The following is an 11,686-nucleotide window of genomic DNA, read 5'->3' on the forward strand; positions in this document are numbered from 1 at the left end:
ACCAACATGCCAAGCCGATTTAGAGGCGCAGACAGTGGTATGACCATCCAAAGTTCAGCGGCGCTTATAAAAATCAGACCGAGTTAAGAAGAGAGGGAAACTAATCGACAAACGGCGAGTCTCTGCTCAAACGCAGCGACTGATTTGCAAAGTAAATGTTTGTTTTAAGTAGATTTGGCAAGAGCTATGAATTTGTTCCAGAATTATTTGAAACTGGATCAGTCCCCCGATAATGATTGTACGGCTGAGTTTTGATTTACAGCTAGGGGTGCGAAGGAGGTGTTTTCGTGTGCGTGTTTTGGTTTTTTCCAGGTGGGAGTGGTCAAACCGAGTTCATCGAAAGTTCAAGTAGAAGTACAGCACAGACAATGTAGTGAAAGACAGCCATAAGCATATATGGAAATGCTTGGAATGCTTTATTTACATGGGTGAAAGTGGCTGATGGACTTTCTGCAAGTTGGGGGAGTGCAATATGACCCTGTTTGGTGTCTGAAAAGTGGTCCCTATCACTCTCAAGTCATTTTCAGATACTGAAAGGTTCCTCACTGGCTGACTGGCCCATTATTACAGAAAGCTGTTTTTATTAAGCTGGTGTGCCAGGAGACAAGTGTGACAGAGGTCTCTGAAATGATACATTGGCCTTACCTAAGCCTGTTTACAGGGATTGGTGTTTTTTTAATTATGCATTTTGTATTTGATTGGCCATGTTTTTTTTGTGTATGAGTGGGTTTGTGTGTTTGAGGGGGAGTATTGCAGAAGTACCGCATGTGCATAGCAGGTGTAGCACGTGGGTGTTTGGATGTGCTTTTTTTGTGGCATTTGGGAGCGGATTTGCATATCTTCTTTGTATCTGTGTGAAGGCATGTTTTCCTTTTGTATGTGGGTGTTACTCTGTTTTGCATATGTATGTTTGCATATGTTCACATTTTAGTATGTATGCATGCGTATGTCTATGTTTGTCTGCGTGAAAATAGCAATTGTACATGTGCTTGTTTGCATTTATGCGTTTTTGTGTTCCTATTTGAATCTGTGCTATTTCAAGAAATTTTAAGGGCATACTGTTGTCGAGGACCCGGCCCTAGGCCCGCCTGATGAGAGATTGACAGGAGGATGGGTTATGTATGAGCTGTTTGTAAATACTGTATATGTGTGTGTGTATGTGTGTGTGCGTGCATGCATGCATACATGTGTACGTATGTGCCTGTGTGTATGTGTGAATGTGTGTGCGTGCGCTAGTGTGTTGAATGATTGAATGATAAGCATCTTGAAGCCTCACAAACCCATCAGAGAATTAATGGCGGCTGCAGCTGAAATAGACCAGGAGAGAAGACTCTGATTAAGCTTAATGATGTAATCAAGGCATTAGGTTCTGCACCAAATGTAACACCAGGGACCTCAAACATGGAGGAAAACAGACTATGCAAACAGTTTCGCACAGCATACAAGACAACGACAATGCTTACAATACATCGTCTTCGATTCTGTATTTTCTTTTCTTTAAATACCAAGGCTTAAAAAATTCAGAAGTTGAGCAATAACCAACACCAGTTCACTAGTTGAATACCACTAGACTACCAGTATGTCATGCAATGCAGTGTACTGCAGCCCAAGGCTATATCATCTAGTTATAAAAAAGGAAGAAGCAAATAGCCTGTAAAAGCTTATAATTTTTCTCAGTGAAGGTGTATGATTGTGATTGACAGGGAGTCCATGCTGGAGGGGGAGGGAAGGGGGGGGGGGGTGCAATTTGATTGGGGGCTGATTATCCTGTGATTAGATTTGGTGCTATGAGCTTGAGAGGCCTCATGTTGAAATTCATCCCTATAGAAGGGGCCCTCCTTGACTTCCAAGGTTATCTAATGGACTGATGACTTCTTGAAGCCAGTTGCCTTTGAGGACAGGGAGGATAGCATGCAGTGATACTCACTCTAGATTGTAGGCCACTGGCAGTGGGCAGTCATTCAGTCTCCATTGTGCTCTTTTTCCATACTTGTAATCATGGACCCCGTTGGTGAGTCAGAAGCGTCTTACCTGGAAGACATTGGAGTAAGGCTTCCAACTTCAAAGTGTCGTAGGTTTGACATGAGGGTTGAACTGTCGTGTGGACTGACATGAGGATTGGACTGTCGTGTGGACAGAAATGAGGGTTGGACTGTCATGTGGACTGACATGAGGGTCATCACCAGTGACCAGCAGCATCACACTGTGTCCTGATGGTCCTGATATTGGTACATTGATACACCCAAAAATCAAGAATATATCTCGCTCACATGTTGGGGGGTGACATTGGCTCAGGAGGTATGAACAATCGCCGGGCAGTCGGAGGGTTGCCGGTTCGATCCCGATGTCAAAGTGTCCCTGAGCAAGACACCTAACCCCCAATTGCTCCTGACGAGCAGCCAATCGGCATTGGTGAGTGTGAATGTGAGTAGGTGAAATAAAAGCATCAATTGTACAGTGCTTTGGATAAAGGCGCTATATAAATTGTAGACCATATCTCTACAGAATATTTCTCTACAAGAAACATTTACCTGTAGCAGCTTCAGCCCTTTGGCAGATAACAGGCTGTAGGTCCAATAGATGAAATCAATCAAATAGATGAATTCCTTTATTTTTCTAAATACAGGAGTGCAAGATGTTTTACACCATAAGCTACACTCACGCTGAACACCCAGCGATCTGCATCTGAGCTCCTGGGACTGTGTTTTCTGTCTATTACTTTCATACCGCACAGACGGTGACACATCGCCTCTGTCTTTTCAAATAAAAACGATAACCTTCTATGCCATTTAATAAATTTCGGAAAGCGTATTGCCGCTTGATAGCAAGCATATGCCAGTTTTAAGACGTCGCCCTCGCACTAATTGTTCGGCAGAACAAGCAGTCCATAAAAACGTCAGGGCTTTGTTAAATATTTATGCACGCAAATGAAATAAAAGATGAACGGCCGCTACTCTCCTTAACCCTTTAATCATGTGGCAGTTCCTTCGCAGCGAACGCGATCGTCATAGATCATCTAGGCCTACTATTTTTTTCCCCAACAGATTAATCACGCCAGTAAGTTACCTGGAGAAGTGGCTTATTAGGAAGAAACGGCATATGTGTAATTTAAGATGCGCAATCATCTCGGGGCAGCAATCTAAATGCCTTCTCTGAAATCAGGTCAGAGCCCGCTATTATAGAGACAGTTAATCAAGCTCTCCGGATTGCCACCAGGCGTTAGATGTTTCTCTCGCTTCAAACTCGTGTTCTGAGTGTCTGCGGAGGGTTAATGGCGGAGTTTTGCCATCTGGACTTTATAGTCCGAAGGCTGTATTGTGGTGCTTTGCATGATAACTTTGACAAAATTAAAAGGTGAACCTAAATTATAGTATTGTATTGACACCAAGTGCTTGAGCCGGTTTAAGATGACAGAAACAATGGATCTGGCAGGACTGATTAGTAATTATTCCTCTATGGATGCCCAAATGTGCTTCATTATTTCAGCATTGCAATTGTTATATCATGCTTGAGCTAATTAGAGAATATACTTTTGAATCATCATTACCACAAAGGCCACACACAAGTGCAATACATGAACACACACACACACCCAAACACACACACAATGCAGAGTTTCACTGCAATATCAAGCAAATTACATTGTTGTTGCTACACTTGTGATTCGCACAGAATATGAGTTTGAAAGAGAAGCAGGAAGAGGAGCAGTCACAGACAGCTGTGTGCTCACTGAGCTGTGGTCCTGCAAATTCCTGGAGCACTGGCTTCTCTTTGACAAGCCATGTTTTATACTCGCAATTTGTCTCCTGTCAGTTGAATGATATAAACATTTGGTCCTCCTGTTCCTGTGGTGTGAATGTGTGTGTGTGTGTGTGTGTGTGTGTGTGTGAGAGTATGTGCATGTGTGCGTCCTTAATAAACCAATGATTGTATGATACTATACCATTACCTTATTACTTTTTTTGTGGTAATTTGTTTATAAATCAGTGCAGGTATACAAATATATCCAAATGCTTCAATTGATTCCAGAATTCAATACTCTTTTTAAAGAATCAGTATTGAATCAGATTAGAATCAGTCTTGCATATTATCCATCTTAAGGGTAGTAAAGTGCTTGTTTCAGAATAGCTTTGAGCTTTGAGCCTGACCAGACTACTGCACTTGCATGCCCTCTAAAGGCCATTAGTGGAACTGACCAATGCCACAACACAAGTGGAACTGAATTTCCTTAGCATATAATGCATAAGCTATAATAATATACATATATATGCTATTAATACACAGCACTATCATTTATGTCATTAAGCATTCTGGATAAACACAACAAAAATATTACACCAATGCTGGGTATGCTGAATATTGTGAGTAATATTAGCAGTATGTTGCTATTTTTTCTGTATAATCAAAATAGTTTATTTGATTGCGACACAACCTATTGGCACGGATACATTGTTTAAAACAATTATCTGATGCAATTTATTATTAATATCTATTTTTAATGCTTGCGCCTAGATTTAAAAATAAAACAAGAATGGATGTAAAGAGGATATGCAGATGCTATGATTGAAGAGGGGTGTGTTTTTAATCAAACTAACAGGAAATATTGGTGGCAAAAGTGGTTGCGTGAACATATCCACTTGAGCTTTGTGATTGGCTAGGCCAGCGGGTTATTTTAACAGCATTTGAACACTGCTTCTTGCTATATTGCTATGCACATTGAAATTGTACATATAATGCATTGTTATAATAATAATAATAATAATAATAATAATAATAATAATAAAAAGTAAATGATGTCTTTTATCTGAATCATTAACTTTATATTTTCCACTTCTGTGACATATTTAATACTAAAGTGAGGACAACACTTTCTGGGGAAAAGAAGACTTGCCAATCTGATGTGGGGTCTTGTCTTTCTGAAGTTCTCCCAAGGCTGGGCAATTGCGAGTGGGGTGAAAGGTGGTGACAGTTCTAGGGATCTACAGCTTTGGGGGGTGGGGGGGGTGCAACAATTCCAGTAGGAAGAGGGGCCCAGAGCAGTATTCTTTTTTTTTTCCTAGCTACACCCCTACCCACTGGTCAGCCAAATCATCATGACAGCGGTCAACAGGGCACAGGCCAGTACAGTACACCATTGATTATAATAGCTGGATTATTATATTTTTTATAACTTTAATTAAATCCTGTTTATTCCTCAAATTATGTAATTTAGCAAAATTATTAAAGAATCTGCCATTCAAAAATCATCTATTTTTTATTGCTTTTAAGAACTACCCTCTTCTTCACATAATAATCATATTGTAATCCTATTCCTTAGGGAAAAAGTTAATATTATAAAGAATACAATTTCCCTGGATACAGGAATGAATACAGGCAGTCTGCTTCAACTAATAATGATTCAGAAGTCTTTTGAAGTGAAACGGCGCTGCGTCACAAAAGTCGTCGAAATCGGCCTTGCCCTCACAAAATGTCTTTTGAAACATATGAAAGTCCAAAATCTAAGCGAGAATGCCAAAGAGAACGGGGCAAGAGCTTCTGAAAAGGAAGCGAATGCAACGCGGCCAGGCAGTCGTCGCGCAGACCAAACGGCGCTGCGTCCCGCGCGCTCACTTTGATGTCCTCAGTGTTGGGTGAGCCGCTTCTTTTTTGGGCCGTGCCTTCCTCCTGTGTCTTTATGCTGCCGGGCAGCTGAGTCCCGGCTTTCAGCCGCAACCCAATTTAGAGAGGACGGAGGCAGCTGCGCTTTCAGCCCACACCCCTCACCCACTTCTTTGAAGTTGACTCGGTGTTTTGTTTTGTTTTGTTTTGTCGCAACGCAGAAATCAGCCCCCATCCCAAGAAAAACAAAAACAGCTGAGGGAAAAACAGAGATAATTGCAATTGCGAATTGCGAATACAGTAAGTATTTTGAAATGAATTGACAAATTTAAAGCAAGAACAACAAAGAAGAAGAAAAGGCGTGCCTGTATAGGCTATTGTTCTTGTTTGTTGTTTGTGTGTTCTGCTTTTCATCAGTCTGATTTAGATTTTAGGAAACTTTAGATTTTTCCATATAATTTTGAAACATGAAATTCTGTAGGCTACCTTGGATTTCCAGTACGCCATCAACAAATCCAATAGACTCCTTTTACTGTTGGGTTGTTATTAAAAAAACAAACACACACACATACAAATGTACCATGCACAAAAATGAACCATGCTGTCCACAATCAAGGAAAGAAGTAGACCACTATGCCAGAAGTGATTATTTATGGAATAATCACAATAATAGTTATTATTAATGAAAAAGATGGAAACTTTTCTTCTTCCAATCATGTCCTTACATTCGGTTGAAACGCATAGTGCTACCTGCAGTGATAATGATGTAATTGCTTTCTTCTTCAAAGAAAATTTCCTCACTCATCAATATATAAGACCAATGGTTACCTCCTACAATTGTAGCATGACTCATTTGAAATGCATGAATATGGTGATGCAGCTAATGAGAGTCTGTCCAAAGGTGCAGCTGCATTTCAGCTTCAGCAAGGCCATATATATGTTTCTGTCAGAGTCTGCTCTGAGGTCGCATGTAAGGTGGCTGAAACACGTGCTGTTTGTTTTTAGAATGAGAAGCAGTCAGACTGTTATTTATTTGTGTGGGGGAAGCCCTGGACCACTCTGCAGAGTTACTTATAGAAAGCCCTGCTGTTTCAATGCTATACATGATGTGGCGAAAGCAGTTTAGCTGCCCTCAGTCCTCAATCTCTGCTCTTCTCACAAGGCCAGACCCAGTGCGCCCCAGAGAGGAGTGACCTGAATGTTCTCCGATAGTGAGAGTGTGTGTGTTCATATACAGTGTGTGTATGTGTGTGGGTGGTGTTTGTGTACGTTTATGTATGTATATTCACGTGCGTGTGAATGCATATGTGTGTATAATTGCCTGTGTATATGGTTGCATGCAAATGTGCTTCTATGTGTGTGTGTGTGTGGCCACGCACGGACAGACACATTATGTCCTGCAACACTGGTCAGAAGAGACTGACATATCTTGAAGAAAAATACAAATTGTGAGCTGAGAACTATAAGGTTCTTACTGACATTTTTCAAAGTGACATAAATATGTTGTTTATAAGGCATCATGTGTGAAGTTTTATACAAAAATCCTGTTTAATAAATGCCAAATTTAAAATCGGCTTGGAGCCCATTGACTTTGGAATAAGAAGAAGCTCTAATTCTCCCAAATCCATGTTTGACCAAATCATTTGGAATGAAAACTGGGCTTGTTTGAGTGGGATGATAGAGGCTTATATGCCGTGGTCTTCTGCACATCGGTTCAAATAATGTGTGAGGGAACGGACTGAGGTAGCTGGACAGGCAGTTGATGTACTGAGTAGAATTTCATCTCTACCGATTGCTTGAGAGCCCTAGCGGAATCAGCTTGAACCCAACTAATGGTTTTTAAGATGAATACCAATCATACAAAGGTCATATGCAGATGGATATTTCCTTTTGCCCTATTACTTACATTCAGGTTGCCTCCGACCGATCTCTTCCAGTCCACACAAAGTCATTGATGCATGAGAATTAAGGAGGGAGGATCTCTGGGCTACACAAGGGGTAATTCTGAGCCGTCGGTATTTGTTCTACCATAAAGGTTACTACAACATTGAAATATGCGTGGGTTGTTTTGTTGTTTATTAGTGTATCTGTGAAAATAAAATGAACAACTAAAATATACACAAAAGATTAGAAAAGAAAAACCTGCGTAATATTAATACTATTTGTCTTGTTACGTTTCCAGTGTTCAATTGCTGGGTATTTGAGTATGTAAACATTCAGAAGTGCTGAATCCAAAAGGCCTATTTCTTTTGAAGAAGACAGCATCAATAGTATACTTGCCTCTCAATGGCTTTAGGGAAGGGACATTGATTATCCGCTAATTAAACCCATTCAACGTTTAATATACCTTAGCATGAAGCCAACATGCCTCTCCTCAACCAAGCCTGTGTTTTTAATGAAGGCTGAGTGACAGTGATAAATGCAGCTCAGACAAGCTCCTCCATCCACGGTATTGTTGTAGCCCTGAATTTCCCATCACCTGACCTTTTCTTTTTAGGAAATAAATGGGTCCTTAGACCTGACACTAATAAATTACCCTTATTAAATGGTGTTCCAGCGCAACAGCCTTACTGGCTGCTAGACGGTGAGCGAACACATAGACAGGTAGAAACGTCTGTTGGAATCAGCAGCAAATGATGAAGAAAAGATGTGACCTTTTTTCCACATGAGGAATTATTATCCAGGCGATATTTATGAAGGAAGATGTTTTAGCACCATAGTAGATCCTTTCTTTGTTGAGAAGTGTGTTCATGATGTCTTGCATGCAGGCTTACTCTCGAAAAACTAACAAGCAAAGTTAGTTTATCGGGCAAAGTTTAAATGTAAGTGTGTTTATATTTTAAGGCTGACACAATGTAGTACAAATACACCGGGTCTTCTGTTAATCTGACCAACTTTAATGTGTCAAAAAAACATTTTGGCCTCAATGGTTCTTTATTTTCACAAAGTTGGTGTGATTGACAGGAGATCAAAACAAATGCATTTATGTATGAAATTTCCCAAGGAATCTGTTGCAGGTATATTGCATCACTGTTTACTCTGGCCTACTCCGCTACAAAGGAAGCCAGAGGTGATGCTGTCAAGGAAAAAGCCCTTGGCTGGAATGTAGTATGAAGCATTCAGAGGTGATGGACAGGTGGGGGGCAGACAGCAGGCTCAGGAACAGCTTGGGTAATGGGGCTGGTGCCCAGTTGCTGGGAGAAGGAAACAAGGGAGTTATGGAAGAGCTATGGGTAAAAAACAAAAACAGCCACAGATAACCTCTGCCAGGAGTTTTCTATGGCATCATAACTACTAGGACACAGATAGAGTCTACAGTCACAGTCATGAAAAGGCTAGAAACCTTACTCATGCCAGACAGCCTGCCTGTGAAAATGGGGTCACAGCCACTGAGAAGTGACAGTAAGTAAAGTTTGTTCCCCCTTAATACATTACGCCTGAATGTTTCCCTAGTTCTCTGTCAAGACTATAAAGGATTATTGTAGGCTTCACTGTAGTGGTCCATTTTTAATATACACTTAAATATTAAGACTGTGTCTGATTCCCTTGCACATTTTGGAAGGTTATTCTGCAGCAGTGGGGCTACATAAGAAAAGTCTATAACATCTGTCAGGTTCTTTGAAACTCTTGGTACAACTAGATACCCTGTATCTTGTGAATGCGGTAACCTTGTAGGCTTGTAAGGTAGAAGCATATCTGATAGATATGTTGGTGCTAGTCCATATAACGCTTTGAAAGTTAGAAGCAGAACATTAAAGTCAGCCGTAGACATAATTAGGAGCCAGCCAGTGCAATGATGCTAACGCTGGGGTAATGTGTTCATTCTTCTTTGTTCTAGTCAAAATACAAGCAGCTGCATTTTGAACCAGCTGGATATTCTTTAGGGAAGTATTAGAGCCAAATAACAGGGCAGTAATCTACCCTGGACATGACAATTTCCCTGTATGGTTATGCCATAGTTGGTACAAGTAAGCAATCTCTAAGATGTAAGGAAAGGATAGAAAAATTCTCACTTAGATTTTTTGGACCTGTATATTTCCTTTTTATCTGAATTTAGGAGTAGAAAATGAAGTGTCATCCTGGTCTTTATATCAGCAATACATTAATCTAACTAAAATAAATCTTCACCTGGCTGCATTGAAATGTATAACTGTGTCATCTGTATAGCATGCAAATCCACACTATGTGTCCAAATGAAATTACCAAGGGGCAGCATATACAGTGACAAAATAAGTGGTCTTAGTTCTGACCCCTGTGGGACTTTTGAGTTATGAGACACAGTATATGGTTGGATCTGTTTCTATACACTTTACAGATGAGGTGGTATGCTTTGGATCATCCTTTGTTTCTCCATACTTTCCTCTTTCCATTACTTTTGTACAGGTTCATATTCATGTCCATAAGACTTTGTTGCGGAACTCTACAATTATGCTCACATTTTTTAAAACAAACTATAACCTGATCATACTGTTCTTTAGGTTTCTTGCAGTGAGTCTTCTGAGAATTGTCTTTTCTGACATGAAGACTAAAGACCCTGACACTGCTCCTGGCTGGTCTCAGTCTCCAGCACTAGAGTAGACACAAATTGAACCCATTGCAATGAGGCTATTCCCCTAAAATGAGGTGGTTTGCTCATCCAGTCATGTTTCCTGCCATCGTGTAATGTCCGACGAAAGCAGCGTGGCTGACTGTCAGCTCATTTCTTTCTCCCACTCCAGGACACCAAACATCCAGGAAGCTCCGCACATGTGCCAGGATATCGGGTAACCATTTAGCTACATCTTTCTTCCATGGACCAAGTGGTTCATAACCGACATCACCAGTGCTCACTTCTCCACTGACACAAACGCCCCTGCTGCCTCAGCCCGTCCATCAGAGGAATACCCTCGGACAGGTGACCACTGGGATAATCCACGACGCGGACACCAGATACCTTTCCCGGCCCGGTATCCAGGCGACGTGCGTTCGCCCGGACCCCCGGCTGCGCTGCGGAGCCAGGCCTGTCAGGCCCAGAGACAGGGTGATGGAGAACCGCCCGCCCCCTCACCCCCCGCATGCTGGGCAGGGCCCCAGGTCTCACCCCGGGCGCACAGCGGAGGGCCTCGGAGGCCCGTCCTTTCGGCCCCGGTGCAGCGCATCCACCTCAACATGATCCAGATGTGCGCAGGCGTGTTTTTACACTGGCGGGGGGTCCCGCCTCGCTGGCTCGCTCCATCACGTCCCCCCGCCCAGACTCTTCGGTTAGGGGGGTGGGGGGTGAGGGGCATTCATGGTGACAGCACTTAAATGTGGGAGGGGGGGGTTTAGTTTGGGTGGGTTTGCCTCCAGGGTCAGGGAACATTGCTGAAGCCATATTATGATATTTCCCATAGTCAGTCAATTCTGCTTCTCATGGGCTTGCTATATTTCCATAATAGCCGGAGAACTCCTTGTTGACTGTTTATTTCCCTCAAACCCATTTAACCTCTCTTGCGGCACATTTTGTGACACACTTTGACCATCGAAAGCAAACCTCAGCTGGGGGTCGGCTCTGACTGCTGAGTAAAAAAGCAAAGTAAAATTTCAAAAGAGGAGAAAACAAAACAAAAAACAAACCAAACCTGAAAGAAATGCCTGTACAAGGCATGATCCAATGTCCATATCTCTTACTCACTTACTTCCTGTCCATTCATCTGTATGACAATACAGGATACTGAGGACATCATTTAGCAAATCTTGTTTTAATCACATCTTTATTTCTTACATAAGTGTCTGTAGTCTACATGTTTGACTGTGCTGTGATGTAGTTGTTAGAGTGTTGGACCCTTGGTGAGCGAGTTGAGGGTTGGGTAGGAATCTCAGGAAGGTGCTGCTCTTGAGTACTTGAGCAGATTCCGACCCTTTTTGCTTCTCCAGTTACAAGAAACGATCTGTAAAAAATATGATTATATAGCTGTACTAAATATAGAAACTATAGAAACAACAATAGAAATAAGCATGTTTTACTAGTAAAGTGCATATTTCTTATTAAATAGGTTTTCTTATTGGAAGTCATCTTTTGTCTTAATTTACTACGCCACATGTATACACTCAGTGAGCACTTTATTAG

The sequence above is a fragment of the Conger conger genome, chromosome 5 (genome assembly GCF_963514075.1).
Source record: "Conger conger chromosome 5, fConCon1.1, whole genome shotgun sequence".
Taxonomy (NCBI): domain Eukaryota; kingdom Metazoa; phylum Chordata; class Actinopteri; order Anguilliformes; family Congridae; genus Conger; species Conger conger.